At 45.7% G+C, this 17,479-nt stretch overlaps 1 protein-coding gene across 1 annotated transcript in view; it reads left to right on the top strand.

Moving 5' to 3' along the window:
* SHISA6 (shisa family member 6) overlaps nucleotides 1-17,479 on the top strand; it is a 213,494-nt gene that overhangs the window by 48,153 nt on the left and 147,862 nt on the right. The gene's annotated exons all lie outside the window — the stretch shown is intronic.

Genomic DNA, 17,479 nt, shown 5'->3' with positions numbered 1-17,479 from the left:
ATATTAGAGACGTAACCACATATCCCAGGAGTTGTGGTGACGAAAAAGCTGTGTGATTTGACTCAAACCTGGCTGGTCACCAGAACCCCGGGGGAACGTTTGTTTTATGACCTTGTTGCCTGTTTGGTGAGTTTTTATGGTGTACGGTGAGACCGTGTTGGGAGCACCTTTGTGTTTGCGCCCACAGCCCGGCTGCGTCACACGGGTGCACTGGCAGCGGGTTGTGGCACTGGGTGTGCCAGCATGTGCCATGCCAGTGCGCCCCGATCTGTGTCCTGCTGACTACTGAGACTGCTGTACATCTCTATAGACACAATGTATGTGGAGATTACCTATATAGACACAATGTACTGTATGTGGAGATGTGTCCATGTGCTCGCCTGGTTGAATGCACCTGTGTTGTTTCTGTGGATGACCACGAGTCACAAATTATTAAAATACCTTTATTTTTCCTTACATTTCCTGCACTTTTTCAAATTCTCCACGAGTGTCATCCAAAGCAGTGTTGGTCCTGTAGAACTGTCAGAGAAGAAACAAATATATGTATATTGTCTGTGTATGTCTGTGTGTGCTTAAATAAAGTTTACTGAGGCTGAGGCAGCACCCGTGGGACTTGTAATACAATACCCTGCAATTCCAGCCTGGCACTGCACCGGTGGAAGGAAAGCAGAGGAAACCACCATGAACCTTCAGGTGGGCTGGGAACTAAAGTGGTTCAAGGAAGGACTCATGGATGGCGTTTCACACAACATTTCCCTTTCTCCTCTCCACCCGAAGGAGGTTTTACAGTCATGTCCCATCACATTAGGCCTAACTTTGGGTGTAGGGTAAGGCAGCAAGAGGCACGTCCTACTGAGTGGTGTGTCCTGATGGCCCTCGTCAAGAGCATGGTAACCCTGGGCAGAGGCTTACAACCTGCCTCTTTCTCTCTGACACTTCACTTACCTTTGAGCAGTTTTCTGTACCACATGCCTTTTCCAGTTCCTTCTCAGATAAAAATAAAACCTGCTTTCCTTCTTCAACTGAGGAGGCTTGGGGGGTTTGTTCTTCCATAGGTGGGCCAGTGGTTGTCACACCTTCCCCACTGGCTTTGCTGGAAGCCCCGCAGAGCACCTTTCCCATCCCTGACAAGATGGTAGAGTGGGCAACGGGAGCCAAATTATGTACGTATCACAGTGCCAAACAGCCATCAGATGGAGTGGTGCTTTCCACCCTATCCGATAGAAGTGAATAACAGGCTTTTAGTTGAAGAAATTCAACTAACTCAGCTTTTTATGTACCGAAAGTAATGGATTGTCTTTCCAATTTACTTCTAAGCTACCTGTAAATTCACATTTTATTTGAACTGTACCATAGTGTTAATTTCTGACTTCCTAATGGTAAATTCACATGCCCACGTTTGACTGGTGCAAGTGATTAACGTGTGCACACGTTCTGCAGGCAAACTGTCTTGTTTGCTTGAGTAAATGTGTAGGTTTGTCTTTGTTTGTGATCTGATTTAATTGCCTATTTGTGCTGGGAAGGAAGGGGCTTTGTGTGTAGCAAGTGATGTAGGGTCTCTGTCATTATGATTGTGCCCTGTGTGACTGGATTATTTCTGGAAATATTACATGATAGACTCCCTGTATAGTGCTTGAGCTGGCAGCACAGTTGGACACGTAGACAGAAAGGATGAGTGCACCAGCAAGGGATGCACTCCTGAGCTTTAGCTGAGTACTTTATGCTCAGATTTCATCTTACTTCAATTCCAGTGAATGAATGAAGATCTCCACCTCAGCTACTGTTAACATAACCATGTCCTGTGTCGTCATTACCCTACCATGGAAGGGGGTCCTTGCTCTTAGGCTGAACAAAGCCAGTGAAGTTTATCTCAGTATTTCACATTTTTGGTGTTTTCTCAACCCTCTTCTGTGCTGTAGCAGGACTCACAAGTGCTGAGTGATATTTAAAAGCTAGTAGCTAGTCTGTTTTGGGCAGAAGACAAAGATTTTAGACATGCCAAACTACCATGGCTACCAAATCAGCATATTCACGTCTGACATCCACAAGCTACTTCTAGACTGTGATTTATGCATCTTATATGACACTCCACTGGGCACTGTACCACCGTCTGACATTTAAATATATCAAATCACTGCACAGTTTGTTCTTCAAACCACAGTAAGGGCTTCAGTGTCAGCCTGCCAGGGTGATCTCAGAATTAATCCAAAGGCTGTAGAAGCTCTCCCAGGAGAGACACACAATGCAGATAATTTAATCTAGCTTTAGATAGCCAAAAATTAGACATTTTCTTCTGAAATGGTAGCCTTCAATTCCATTGCAAAGCGTGTACCTCTAAATGAGTGCCAGTATCTCCTGGATGGTAAGAGGTGCTTCTTTTCCCAGTCTAGCAAGAGGTGGAGCTGTAAGGGGTTGGGTCTTGTAGCATCAATGGCAGCTGAATCTCACCTGTAGTTGCTAGCATGGGAGTAGTTACTATTGCTCTAATTGCCATGGGATTCACTAGGAGAGTTCAGTGCTCCAGTGACATGAGCAGGAGCACTGAAGACAGGAGAAATCCCATTCCTCTGTGTGCACGGACCTAATTAAAGAAGCAGCTTCTTCAATGAGTCTCTGTCAGACCATCCTGCTAATGGGTTGAGGCAGTCCCAACAAGGACCATGCTCACAGTCCTGCCAGGGCTCTGCTTGGTCACACAGGCTGGTACAGAAACTCACCTGGCTGCAGCACAGCAAGCAGCCATGGGGATTCTGAACTGTAGTGAGTCCATATGTCTTAAAGAACAGTAAACTCAATTCAGATCAAGATTGTTGAGTTTTCAGGTAAAAAAAAATGTAGTCTTTATTCCATTTCATTTCATTTCATTTCATTTCATTTCATTTTCTCACTGCCAGCCTCACACCCTAAAAATTGTTTCAGAATTGAATTGGGCTTTCTGTATTTCACCAGTCCTTTCTGTATTTCACCAATCTGTGCCAGCAGCAGAGCTTCTGTAGAGCAGATGATGAGCTTGCTTTATAACTAAAACACTTCTTTGTTTTCCTGGTAGCGCTACAACAATGTTAAATGTAGTGAGGCTTTTGCAGGAAAAGTTGAACTCAGCACTGGGGTGAGAGAATAGTGAAGCAAGAAGAATGTGGGATTTCAGACTCCTCTACTGCAGAGTCATCTCTCAGGGACAAAAAAAGACTTTTCCTAGAATTTGCTACCTCCATGTAAGCTCTTGCCTGTAGGAAACTTTTTTTTTCTTGAAGCATCACTCTAAAATTTGCACCAAAGTTGTTCTCCAGTGGTGCCAGTAGGCAGGAAAGAAAATCAAACCGTATACACGAGACAGCATGATGTGGCTGTTGAAGCATGACTATGCTGCTGGCATCGCCTTGGAGCATCCTGCAGTGTGGGCAATGTGAAAAAGATGTTGGTGTAGGGTCTGGTGACTGAGCAATAAGAGCTACCCACAGTTAGGTTTTATCGTGTGACATTTGGTGTAGATGTGGCAAGATTTACAGCCTGAATGTGGTATTTCCTGATGGGGCTTCTGTTCTCGCTTTCCTGAAGCACATTTGGTACCTCATGCAGTCACATATTTAAAAGGAGAAAATGGTCCTTGAGGTAGACTTACCTTGGAAAATGATCACCTTTTCCTCACAGGCCACATGCAGGTGAATGAGCTGCTGTAAACACAGACAGCCCGTGCATCCCGTGGTGTCAGAGCAGTGGAAGATAGCTGCTGTGCGAGTTTGGGGTTTGGAAATGGTGGCGTTTGTGAAAGTGAGAGGAGACAGAGATGGGGGCAGAGCTGATCTGAGCCTCGTGGCTGCTCCTCCTTGGGCTCAGTTTAGCGTGAGCTGAGGGAGGTGTCGTGCCACCATCTGCTGCCAGTCCATGGCCAGACCTTTACCCTGCAGCCTCCTGCAGGGATTCCACTGTGCTCCCACAGTAACCCAGTGTGCCAGCACCTGGAGGTGAAGGGCCTGATGTCATCAGGGTCAGCACACAGGTTTACTGCAAGACAAGTCTCAAGAATAAAGCAGCAGCTCGCTCTTTCTGACAGAGCAGCATTCATGTTTGTTACAAGGGAACCTCCTACAAACACAAAAGAGGACAATGCAGCTCTAGATCATACTTAGCAACCAAGATCTTCCCGAGCTGCTCTGCTGTCTCAGCCAGCGGAGGTGGATGGCAGCTCCACTTTCTCATCTCTTTCTGCTCTCGCAGCTGCAGAGCTTTCCCAGCACTGTGTCTGGGCTGCTTCCCAGGTGAGGTGCCGCCCTCCTGCTGGACGGGCATGGGAAGCACCAGGAGGTGACTCATGGCTGTGTCAGTTTCCCCAAAACACAGCAAGTTGGTGTTAGTGTGACACTTAGAAGAGCGTGCTGATAGTGACAGGGCCGTGGAGCGTCCCATGCCAACGTGAGGATCAGATCATTTCCTTCCTGAGATGTCTTGACCTACCCATCTGCTGTATTCCCTCATGTGCACATCCTTTCCACCTTCCTTGGTTTTTCTGCAAGCTGAAGAATATCTGCGACAGGCTCTGTGTTTTGTAAATGACATATCTGTATGCAAACTAATCTTTATGCAGACACCTCCGTGGATTTATAGCGTTCAGCATGACGCCAGCTTTGCTTAGGCACCAGATGTGATACAATGTGGGGCAAAATGGGATCAGGTTTTTATACTTGCTGGCACCATATCCTCCCCTTGTACACATGCTTGCGTGCATTCCCCTTTTCCACCCACTTTTGTTCCTTTTGGAGAACCCAACATACAGATGGCTGAGCTCCTTTTGCAAGCATCAGCTCAGAAACCAATAGTTCTACTGGTCCATTGGCGTGTAAATATGAATCAGAGATGAGTGTGCTGGGGGAAGAGATTTATTAACTAATTTGTCATTAGCAGTTTGAAGGATCTGTCTCCTCTCTCTCCAGCACTGTCCTGGTTCCCTGCTGTTGTAGCTGTTTCCCTGTTGCCATCCTGGCAGCCTTGTGTTTCTTTCCCATAGCCCAGGTTCTTACCCTCACTCTGTTCTTTGGGGGTCTTGGTTTGTATCTGTTATAACCCAGCACTGATCCCCTACAAAACATGCAATGAAGCATCTACAAGGTGGAATTTACTGCCTCCCCTGTCATTAGTAATCCTCATGTGCAGCAGACTCATTAAAATCAGGAAAAAAAAAGAAGTTTAAGGGTCACTTTTTCGTGCCTGCATCTGTAACACGCCATGAATAGATTACGTGAAAATTGAGGGTTAGGTGCGTTGAGTCCTTTTTCTCATTAAACACTTGTTACACATATCATATCAATGGGGAGATGTCAAAGCCAGAGCCTGCAGCATCCCAATGAATCATTTTATGTTCATCCTGGATGATGTCTAATGACTTCGATGGCGTCTTGCAGTGTGTGTGCGCTAAAGATCCCTTGCATTCTGATTCCAGATTAATTTCAACGATTGCATATTCTGACACCTAATTGTATTGACTTGAAAATAGGATCATTGGGATGTGGAAACTGCTGCACGGCTTTGCCAAAAGATTCCATTACGCAGTAGGGCATTTCAATCTGCTCTGAATTATTTAGCCGACTCCAGGCGCGACCGTCCATTTCTCAGCAGTCTGGACAGCTCTTTTTTATAGCCCTCCGAATATCTGGCAGGGAGGAGAGCAGGAGGTCGCTGAAACCATAGCAGTGCCTGCAGCAGCTGTGCAGCATGCCACCTCCATGGGCTTAGGCAAACCCAGAGCAGCCCCTGGGGTCACCTTCTGGCCTTGAATGCCTTGAAATAAGCAAGGTGAGGGGCTGGAACCCTTCTGCCTTCTCATCAACTGGCAGCAAACGGGGCATTAAGCACAACACAGAGAAACTTTTAGAACAGGGATCTCAGTGAGCGATGAGAAGGAGGATTGGTAGCTAATCTGAGAGCTTATTAAGCAGCAGAAAAATGACCACAAGGAGGGCATGGGGCACATACATCACTGCCAAGCCAGGAGGTGCAGCTTTCTGGGGCAAGAAGCCCACAGCCGGCTACTGATCAGAGCCCATTTCCTGCAGCAACAGCCAAACCTCCTCCTGCAGGCAGCCTCTGCGGTGTGCGTGAAGAGGCTCTTGTCATTCAGAGATCATGTTGCATCACCTGTTGATGGTGTTTTGAACTTGGCCTCATGAAGCATGCTTCCTGGAGGACACGGGTGGGACTGGATCAGGAAGGGAGGATGGATCAGGTTGGGCGGCTTCTTCTTTCTTACTGAGAGAGCGTTAAAACAACATGTTATGTTTCGACAAGAAAAGACCACCCTGCCACTGCTGATACCTTATGTTTCCATGGCAATGTAAAGCACAGAAGCTCCACTCATTCTTCTGTGGTTTGCAAACTATTTTGCTGCCCACTTGTCCTGCAGACCCAACCACAGCCAGCATTCTGCTCAGTGCCTGGGAATCGTTTTCAGTAATGTGGTGCTCTGGAATGGATTTCTGTACTTTCTGCTGTGTGCCAGCATTATATCAAAATAAACAGCAATAGCTGAGAGGAGAAGAAAAAAGCCCTGCCTATCGGATGCCCTTTCACAGGGAGTCTGTCAACTTTCTGCAACATTTTGGCAGGTACCTTTGAAAGCTGAGCTGAAGGCTGCTGAAAAACTGGCAATCACAGACCAGCTGCCTGTAAAACAGGGAGCTTCAGCTGCATGCTGCAAACTTCTCTTTGAAGAATGTGTTTTTCTGTATTTATTATCAAGAATTGGTGTATAAAATAACCGTATGATTTTCTACTACAATGTTACTGAGCACCTCAGGCTGGTTATCTCTTCACAGAGGGCTTTTAAGTGAAATTAGGAATCCTCTTTGGATTTGCAATACTGTTTCTTTAGCAGGCCACCAATCAATTGTAATGTGTTTGCAGATTGTAAATAAGGAATTGAAGTGCTATGAAAGAAAACCTGTGATTCCTGGGGGCATATGGAGGACTGAGCAGCGGAATCTGTAGTTCTGATCTCTCCTGTTTCCTCAGAACAACCAAGTCCCATAGTCAGAGTTCAGCAAGGGAAGAGCTTGGGTGTGCCAGATATGTTACAGCAAAGCCAGTATATTATATACAGTTTATCTTCTTAATGCCTGTGGAAGGAGCATTGGCTCATCATCTTTGGAGACACAAGCCCTAGATTTGTTTTCCAGATTTGCTTTCCAGTTTTAATACTCACTCATAGGAAAAATTGATCCCAGGAGTTTCAGTTTACGTCTCAGTAGTCAGTACAAAATGGTGGACAGTTGTAGGGGCTTCAGACGACAAATGCCATAAATGTAATTGCAGACAGTCTTTGAGAGACAGACTTCAGCTCATTTATTGACTTTTTCTGCTCTTTGAAGCAGATTAATCTCCATCTGTTTGTGCACAGGCCCATGGCTGCGATCATTTCATATTGTGGTACTGTCTAGAAGTCACAGCATGAGGATGGGAACCACAATTTCTAAGTGGGGATAAACCAGGAAGAGTCATACACCAAATGTTTTCTTCCTTCTGAGCTGACAATAACCTGGAGGCCAGTTCTTGGCACAGGACAACAGGAACGTTAAGTTTCACAGCTTATAGCATCACTTTGTTGCCCCAGACTTTTTCAGAGCTGAGATCACCAACAGATGTGGCTTCCACTTTGCTTCTTTTCTTTGCAGTGTGCCATTAATCAGTGTGGGCTGCTGGAAGCCTTCAGCTAGAGAAAGAGAGAGTGCTCCCATGTGGATGGCCTGTGCTTTCATAGGTTGGCACAGCAGGTATTGAAGGAAGTGCTAAGAAGTTTTCATTGTGAAGCTCAGATCTGAGAAATCGGAGCCATTCCAGAGAAGGAGTGGTTTGTCTCTGGCACGTACATGAAGGGTACTGCTTCAGCTGGAAGACATTTCTATTTGTGGAGCTACTTTTTGGGCATTCAAGGAGACATAGTGCTTAGCAATTTCTCACGTGCCATAGTGGCCTTGCTGTGAGGCAGTTTAGGTTATGGAACCAGGTTGTGGCATACCTCTTCTGTAGGCTGGGGAAGTTTGTGGAGTCCAAAGTTTGCTATTCTCCATGAACAAAAACTGCAGGGGAACCAAGGAGCAGGAATCTCAAAAAGACATGGGTAGGAAGTGATAGGACAAGTGGGAATGGTTTTATACTAAAGGAAGGAAGATTTAGATTAGGTGTCAGGGGAAGTTTTTTACTGAGAGAGTGGTGAGGTGCTGGAACAGGCTGCCCAGAGAGGCTGTGGATGCCCTGTCCTTGGAGGTGCTCAAGGTCAGGTTGGCTGGGGCCCTGTGCAACCTGATCTAGCGCACGATCCACTGGTGGGCAGTCCTGCCTGTGTCAGGAGGTTGGAACTTGATTGTCCTTGAGGTCCCTTCTAACCCAAGCCATTCTAGAATTCTGTGATTCTAAGGATGGATCTTACTGGGGCGTTGGGGAGGGCTGTGGGAACATATTTTTTTTCTTTTTGCACATACTTTCCAGAACAACCCCCCTGCCTCTTTTCATAGACCAGCAAGAGCCATAAAAGTTATGGTCTGTCAAGAAGGATACAGGTGTAGGGCTGACCAGAGACACTGGAAAGGAGAGGAGAGTTTGTACTGAGTCCCCCACAGCTCTGCCAAAAAGCATCTCTTTTGGAGGGCTGAGACCATTCCCACTGCTAGGCTACTGCTTCTTGCTAGGATAGACGTTTCCTTTCTGAAAGCATCCCCATTTCTTCTCAGAACTTGAGGAATCCCATTCTGTCTTGCATACTCTTCGAGGCATTGGTTATAAAATTCCCCAGGGTCCTGAAATCCCTCATGCCATGTCCATCATGCTCCTGAAAATAGATGACCAGACTCACTTACCATAGTGGTGTGCTCTCATTTTCTCATATAAAGCAAGTCATGATGATTTCTCTAAAGAATTTTCGAGATGAGGGCATCATTTCCATTCAGTGCCTTGAGGCTGCTGCTGGTGCTCTCCCAGAACCTGGGACTGCAACAATTTCTAAGACTTGTGGTTAGACTGAACCTATAATTTTTTTATCTGACAGGTGAAAAGCAAGAAGCATCTCTTTTTCACTGATTTTCTTTCTAGATTAACAGCTGTGTTTCAGCTGGTGGCAAACGATGAGGCAGTCCCTGTAGAAACAAGGTGCATGGAGCAGGAAGCCTTCAAGCAGGAATATTCATGGCATTTTTTCTGACTCCTGGATAGTCGTAGCATTAAGTGAATGAATAGAGAGGCTGGGGTTTTGCCAGGAGTTCATATAGCTGACATACAGTTTCTGGACCACAGCCTAGTTCCTCAACTAAAGAGCCGATTCCAAGCCCACTCTCTGCTAATGACTGGTGTTTTTGAATCGATTTCAATGGCATTGGCTTGGATCTGTGGCAGAAGATACACTCGTGTATGCCAATGCAGACTGTACCACACTGCTGTTGTACACTTGCCCTGTTCTCCATCTTGCATTTGTTTTCCCAAGGTACATTTTCCCCTCTGAGCAAAGATGGCACAGTAGAGTCTTTTTCTTTAAATATGCTTGGGCAAAACGTGCTTCTAATATGAACAAAAAGGAGTTTACTGATCAGACTGAAAATTTATCTCCGGCTCTAGGGGTCAAATTGGATTTTGCTATCAAATTCTGTGGATAAGGCATAGAGATGGAGCGAGCTTAAGGGCCTGCCCTCCCAGTGGGAGTAAGAAAAATGCCAGTGCAGACAGCAAGATGTGGATCTGCAGTGTAGAAATCCTCGTCCTGCACAGTCATGGTTCTGAGCAGATCTGTTCTGTATGTGTGCCCATATCTGAGCACACAGCTCACAGATTTGTCTCTGGTAATGCAAACCTTCAACATTTTATAAAGGTGCTGTACTCTTATCTATTCTTCTTATGTCATCACCCTGCCTCTGTTGTTTAAATGTAACACATTTTATTCTAAAGAACACGTTACTGTCATTAATTCAAGACATGCTCAGATACTAAGAGCGTGCTGTCTATAAAAGGCACGTCCTCATATTCATTTTGAATTAGGAAACTAAAAATAGAGCCAGTTCAAATATAGGTGATGAGAATAACCTGAGACTCATGTTAGGAAGCAAAATGTGAATGAAGATTTTAAAAGGGCCTGATAAAGTGTGTGTGCTTCAGCAGATAGAAGTGTATAAAACAGCTCTGGGACAGAGAAAGTAGTTTTGGATACTGTGCATCCTTTCTGCATAGCACCTGAAAGGCATTGATTTAAAAGTGCTCTATTGAGCACTACAGCAAGAAATGCCTTTCCACACAGTGTAATCATTGCCTGTGAATCTCACAGACACAGGATGCTGTTGGGAGTGCAGTAAGACTGCAGCCCAAAGGGACACATATATTTGAACCCACAAACCGCCAGCACTTTACCTTGTACCTCAAGCACTGCCAAAGCTCTGCTCCCTGCCTCCAGGCTGGCTGCAGATGAGGGCATGGTAGCCACAGCCAAGCTGTCCCCTTCCCACTTGTGCCCTCCAAACATAAAGCAGAGAACAAGTCAGGTCCTCAAGCAGCTCAGCATCCTTCAGCACCATCAATGTGTGGTGGAACATCCTGACACCAATTCTGCCATGAAAAACAAACACTTGGCCCAACACCTCCATATCTCACTCCTGAAGCATCCTTCCATGACTCACCAGGGCAGCTCCTGATGACAGGACGTGGTCAGTTCCAACTTTTCCTTTGGTGAGTGATGGGAGTTCCTGCCGTTCCTCAAAGAAGCTGTCTGGAAAATCTTGAGTCTCTGGTCTTATTTCTTAGGATTCCTGAGGTGACGAGTGGTTCTTCTGAAGTTTTTCATGTGGAAGTAGAAGGGGAACAGACCCTGACAGTATGTGAAGGATGCAGAGAGCCATAGCTAACAGACAGCCACTGGGGCAGCCTGTCCAGGTCCCATCATGGCCTTCATCACCCACCTCCCTCCAACCTGCCACCAAGAAAAGCTTTTCTTCCTGCTCTCAAGAGTATCATGCATTCCCATGATCATTCTCATTATGGAGCTTTCGTTCCTTAGATGCGAACAAAGATTTGAATAGAGCGAGTGAAAACCTAATAGATAGCTGCTGTTGGAATTTCTAAACAAGCCCTTCAGAGCTGCTGGCTTCTTTTCATATGCAGATAAGAAGGAAGTACCTTGAAATATTTGGGCTGAACTCAGAAGAGGCACTGAACAGGGGGGATGGATGGAAAAAGTAGAAATAATTTTAACCATTTGCACAGCATTTTCCCGAGAAACCCAACATATAATTTGGGATTCCTAACTTAATTTTGAAACTGGGGAAACAGAGACAGGACAAGAAAATGTATCTGAAATGATGCAGAGATCAGGAACTTAGTTTGGTGACCAGAAGGGGAAAAGTGTCAGTGATAGGAGACACAGTGACTGAATCTACATGATCATTAGTAATGATCAGCACATGACTGAGGTGACTTTCAGATCATATCAGAAAGGTGCTGATCTGCAACATCCTGAGGCTGACGCAGTCAGCATGGGTGATACAGTCATGGACTTATTCAGGCTGTCCTTGCACCAAAACAGCAGGGTTTGCACTATCCTCATGACTTGATGGCATCCAGTTTCTCCATTGGTCACTTGCTTATGCCAACATGAGTGAACATTTTTTCTTCAGGAGGATGCTGAGGTACCCGTTGCCATCCAGGCTTTAGGACAGTCTCATCCAGAAAGCATTCAGACACAGATCTCTGTGCTCTGGTAACAGTACTGATGATGCTGAAATAGTGACTTTTCTTTTTCCTGTGGATTTTGCAGCAAGTCTTCAGCAGCATTTGAGGGGAAGTGAGAGAGCATAAGCAGGGTTCACTTTTCAGGTTTCCTCTCATCATCCTGCACCATGGGGACAATTCCCAGCAGAAGCCCCATGTCTGCACAGATGTCAATTCAGACATATTTATGAGCAGAAAAATTGCTGGAGTGGGACTAGGACCCCTGCCAGGTTAAGTTGCTGGCTAGGAGAGAAGCCCATGTTTGTGGCTGCACGTTTGCTCATGCAGATTTCCCAGGCATATGTGAGTCACAGCAGATATTCCTCTTTCCTTTCTGAAACAAGCAGCAAAGGCAAAATAGAGTCAATGTGGCCTCTCCATCTGACTTTGCTGCTCAGTCTCCCTCAGTATGGCCTAGGGAGAAGGAGACCCTGCTGTGTAGGACCTAGAATCATATCATCATAGAATGGCTTAGATTGGAAGGGACCTTAAAGATCACCTAGTTCCATCCCCAACGGGTCAGACACGAACTGTTCCTGGTGAAGCCGTGCTGGTGGTCTCGGATCCTCAGCACCTCTTGCAGGAGGAACTGCTCCATGATATTCTCAGTCACAGAGCTGGGGCCCCCTGTAGTTCCCCAGGGTGACTGACTTAAGAAGATACCTCTCTAATAGATCCACTCTGAGGCTCTCTACTGATTCTGATAAATGCGTAGTCTTGGCATTGATCAGGTACCTCCAGCCCTCAGAATGATATAGGCCATCCGCTGTCTTGTATTATGGGGGAAGAAGAAAAGAGGGGAAAAAACCAAACAATCTGGTGTCTTTGAGCTATTATTTAGTCTTCTTCAGGTAAGAAATGACCCACAGAATTTACAGGAGTCACTGAGCAGCTTCTTTTTGTCTGCTGTGTTACAGGAAGATTAGTTCAATCTCAAGCACACACAAAACCATGGCACAAAGAGGATTTGGTCATGTCAAGCAAAGTGAGACTGCAGCAGTGCAGCTTGCATAGCCTAGGAAAGGAAAGGTAGGAGGCAGGGGGACATCCTACACAAACACAGCAGTGACTTAATAGTTGTAAGGGAAAATTGTGTGTAAACCAGAGGACAATACCAGCACAAAGACAAGTAGGTGAGGACTGGTTATGGACAAGATTAGTCCAAGAGGTTTGAAGGTCAGAGCAGTAAAGTTCTCTGACAGTCAGCCAGTATTGCTATGCGCTGAGACGAGCGTGTTGGCTCTGCAGCACGGAGCTTGGTCGGTGCGTGAAGGAGCCTTATATCCCAGCATTCATGAAACAAGGCTCAGAGGATGGCAGCGTTCCAGTTCTGGTTACCTTTTTCTAGCCTAGGAACGCTGAGAGGAAGCTTGGAGCCCAGCAGGAACAATGTTTCTGTAATAACCCTGTGCTGGCAACCGGAATGCCTGATGAGAGTAGAATAAAGGACAATTTCTGTGAGAAGGATGGATTATTTGAGTCTCTATAGCTTTGTTCTGAAAGGACAAATAATATCCCCAAAGAAAGAGCTGCTGTCCTTCTGAGTACATCAGCTTCCAACTGCTCAGATTTTTCATGAGAGCTGTGTCTACTTGCAGGCTTATTCTGCAGGAACTGAATGCATCAGAAGTAAAGCAGAGTAAGCTGTTGCATTTCTTGTCTGCCCACTGGTTTCTAGCCAAGATAGGACCCTTGCCCCAAACATTAGGCCCCAAGGCTCTCTAAAAAGGAAACACTCCAGTGCAGCCTCCTTTCTCAGGTGCCCCACGTTTCGCAATAATGTTGAAGTCCTCCATACTGCTGAAGGACATGGGATTTATATCGTCTTGTTTACAGCAGCAGTTAAAAATTGGGCTCTCAGCCTAAGCACATCATGTAGGCTCTCAAAAAGCCCATGTGAGAGGTGGGCATCTCTTCAGTGGGATAGATGTGTATCTCTGCACGCACAGCATGGATGATTAACAAGACAACGTGTCAAATTTCACAGCTAAAACCAGGGGATTTGGATATAGTTTAAAGTTGCATCCCCCAGCAGGGCAGCTAGGATAGATATTTTGCTCATCCTCTTCCTCTCCAGTGCATCTTCTTTTGTGCCACCACAAACACAGGTGTCACCACACAGTGGGTCAGGCTGGAGACTTCAAGTGGGACGGAACCAAACCCAGACTGGTTTGAAACTGAATCAGTTCCTGCTGTGTCTCTCTGGATGCTGCACTGCCTGGATTCCAGGGAAGGAGAGGAGTGATAAGGCCATGTCAGTAGCATCACTCCTTAAAACGAGTATGAAACTTCAGCATGAGTTGAAGCCCATTCTTTAGATTCACAACACTTTGCATTATGAAAAGAGCATGGCCCTATAGAACGACCAGCCTGGATTTGTAGCTTGCATCACATTTTGAGATTCGTGTTATGAAGTACGAGCTCTGGCTAACAGAAGCTGTATTTATCTTGCTTGTATTGATCCTTGCTGTGCCACAGTAATTTCTTGTCTTTAAGGATTGCAGGGTGTTTTAATTTAAGTCTTCAGTGATAGCAGGGAGAATAGCAAAATCCCTTGTTGTTGTGTGAAAACAGGAAATTTGGGCTGGTGGAGCCAGCTGGCTGAAGCCACCCGGAGAATGGGGATTTGCAAGGTGTTGGGGGGCTGGAGTGCACAGAGACTGAATTTCTTTATCTGCATAAGTCAACATAAGCTGCTCTCACAGAAGGGCAATTTTCTCCATATACATCCTCGCTCTGTTTCTAATATAGAGAGCTAAAAAAAGCTGCAATCCAGCAGTTGTGCAAATGGTGCACAAAGCCATTCTCCATCAGTCTCCGAGGCAATGGTGACTTTGAAGGAAATCACTTAGGAGATTCTTTAGCATGCTTTTTCCATAAGAAAGAGGACAATGCTAGCATGGCTGGGGGCAGATTGGTCTGAACTGTAAGGCTGTGAACGTGCCCGTACTTCCCCCCACCCCTCTAAATCTGCTAATGCTGTCTCATCAAGGCTGCATGCAAATTTACAAACCCTAGGCTACTAAATTACTCTCACCACCCAGTGTGAGGAAAGTTCAGAACAGGCTGCTTCTGCTTTGCATATCTACAACAAAGAAAAGAGCCCTTTGATGGACGCCTCAGATGTCCAAGAGCTGTGAATATTCAAGACGTCAATGCCAAAAAAAAGTCTGATAAAAACAACAGAAAACATGTCCTGTCAACCACAAAGAGCAGTGCTGTCTCCCTAGCAAGGGCTGACATGACAACAAAGCACAGCTACCACTTTCTAAATAGGATGAGGCCAGTATAGGCATTTATCCCATTGAGAACAGCCATGGGCAAGCAGTAACAAGGGCCAACAAGCTCCAGCTTAGTAGACAAGCGAGAGCCATTTTTCAGGCTTTTGCCACCATTGTGCTGTTTTGGACTATTGAGGTAAGGGCAAAAGCAAATAGGAGATGAACTGGCCAAGACTGTGAGCCTTTGTTGGAAATTCCTTTCTTTTTTTTTTGTCACCAGGGAAACAGAAGCAGAAATGACAAATGCTTTCCATTTGTCAACATTTTCCATGGGTATTTTTGGTTTTCTAGTGAAAAACAAAGCGTAGATATTTCCCAGTTTAAAACTATCTGATTCACTTTCCAAACTGAAGGTGGAAATGTAGTTGATGGGCTGAAGATCCAGCTGGGCTTCCTTACATCCACTTCACCACTTGGGACCACCGTATCTGTGGAGTCCTTGGCTGGACTCCTTCCCACAGGGAACATCTCAGCTGCCACTGTGTGTCACATCCTGGAGCTGTCATCTGTTAGGGCACTGTGACCCAGAAGGGAGAACAGGAACAAGAAGCAGCTCAGCTGCAGCTCAGTTCTTCACTGTGGACAAATTCTGATTTAAAATGGTTTCATTTCCGGCACCATTTTGAATTTTGAACAAGCTTTACTGCTGTCTGGAAAAATAGGAAATTGCGGAGAGGTGGGTTTGACAGAGAATGTGTTTTCTGCATGTTTTAAGAGGCAAAACTACAGGCTTCCTTTCCTGTAAAACTCTCTCAGCACAATCATTTGATTTGTGAAGTTAATCTGGAAGAAATCCTTGGAAGTGAATTGAGGAGCTGTGACCTGCCTGGACTTTGCTCAGCTCAGAGCCATGTCTCTGGAGATTAGGTTTGGCTGGGCTGATAAATCCTGCTGAGATTTCTATGCAAGCGCCTTGTGGAGAGCAAAGCTCTTTGATTATCCTGTTGCTATTTGCCAAATGCAAAGGGCCATGTAAAAAAATTACTTTCAGCCTTCAGAATTGCTATACTTTCCCTCTCCTTTTGATGTCTGAGAAGAAAATAGCCCTGTGAAGCAACTTGATTTGTTCAGAGCTATTAACGAATCTTCCCAGGGTCCCAGGGTGACATAGCAGGTCTGGTCTGACTCATTCCATTTAAGAGTGTCTCCTCCCAGCTAGAAATAGCTCTGTGTGCAGCCGTAAAGCACGTGAATCAATTAATGTCTTTTATTAACTAGAAATGCAGATAAATCCCCTGCATCGGGCGCAGGAAAATTGCTGGCTGCCGCTCCTGCTCCCTCCCCACTCTCCTCTTTATCTGCTTTCTTTTATGAAAGATCTTTTTGGAAGTAGACTCCAGGTTCACATGGGTACTTGTGCAGCTGAATCTCAGACATCCTGGCATGGAGAAAGATATGTCAGGAAGATGCTGGATTGTGCTCCAGGAGATCATTAGCTGGCGGGGAGAATGAGGAATTCAAGAAGCATCTTGGCCAGGGAGCAATAAGTTAAATAGGAGCGTAGGCTGGACTGGGAGAACGAGGCAGAGGTAATGGCTTCACATGGAGTATGTGGGTGTATCGTACACGGGGAACTCAATGAAAATCCTATGCACATACGTTAGTGGTATTTATATTAAAGAACGTGGCACACTCTGCTCCTGGCTCAGCTGTGACTGCAGCCTCTCCTTTGCCGTGATCTGATGAACTGAATCCCAGCAGCTATTTCCTGGGAGCTGAAGGAGGAAGAGTGTTCCTTCATCCTCTGCTCTGGGATGTGGTGCTCCCACATCACGTGCCCCACAGCTGCACCACACTGGGCTCCTTTGGGGACGGGTCCCATTGAATCCAGCTAGTGCAAGCGTGAGGACGTGAGGGAACGCTCTGCTGCATTAGGGCTGTACTTTTGGGTTTCGTATCCATTTTCTGATACTTTAAAGATCCATATTTCCATGGCAGTCTGTTATTCAGTGGTCAAATACCATCTGCAAGGGTATTTTAGCATCCCTGCCTTTTGCTCAGCTTGGTACCAGTGACTGGCCATGCACACAGATAAGGCTCGGTCCAAAAACCTGCTTGCTGCTATTTTTAAAGGTAGAGGAAAAATACCTTTACTAAATAATCTCTACATCAAAATAGGTACATGAGTCAGAACACACATTGAGAAACTTGCAGGAAAGGCTTTAAGTAATAAGATTCATTCAGCTCAACCATCTAATCACCCCTGAAAGTGAAAGATTAGTTAAAACAAAAGAGTTATTATCTGGGAAAGTATAAAGGGAATCTGAATTTGTTCACTTCCGCACGTGGGGAGTACAGGGAGTCTGCATTTCATTATACGCCAACCCAGAGGGCTTCATTAGCCCCCGCAGTGGAAGCAGAACTACAACAATTTATGAACACCTGCTTAAAGATCTCCCTGCACCATTGCTTCGGTTTAACCTGTTTGCCAGCACAGCGGCTGGAGAGGGAGCAGCACAGGAAAC

Source organism: Centrocercus urophasianus, unplaced genomic scaffold (genome assembly GCF_019232065.1).
Source record: "Centrocercus urophasianus isolate 14NV4802_14NV808 unplaced genomic scaffold, USGS_Curo_1.0 seq_41, whole genome shotgun sequence".
NCBI lineage: Eukaryota > Metazoa > Chordata > Aves > Galliformes > Phasianidae > Centrocercus > Centrocercus urophasianus.
Note: the sequence above shows the minus strand (reverse complement) of the source record. Positions and strands in the feature narration are given on the sequence as shown.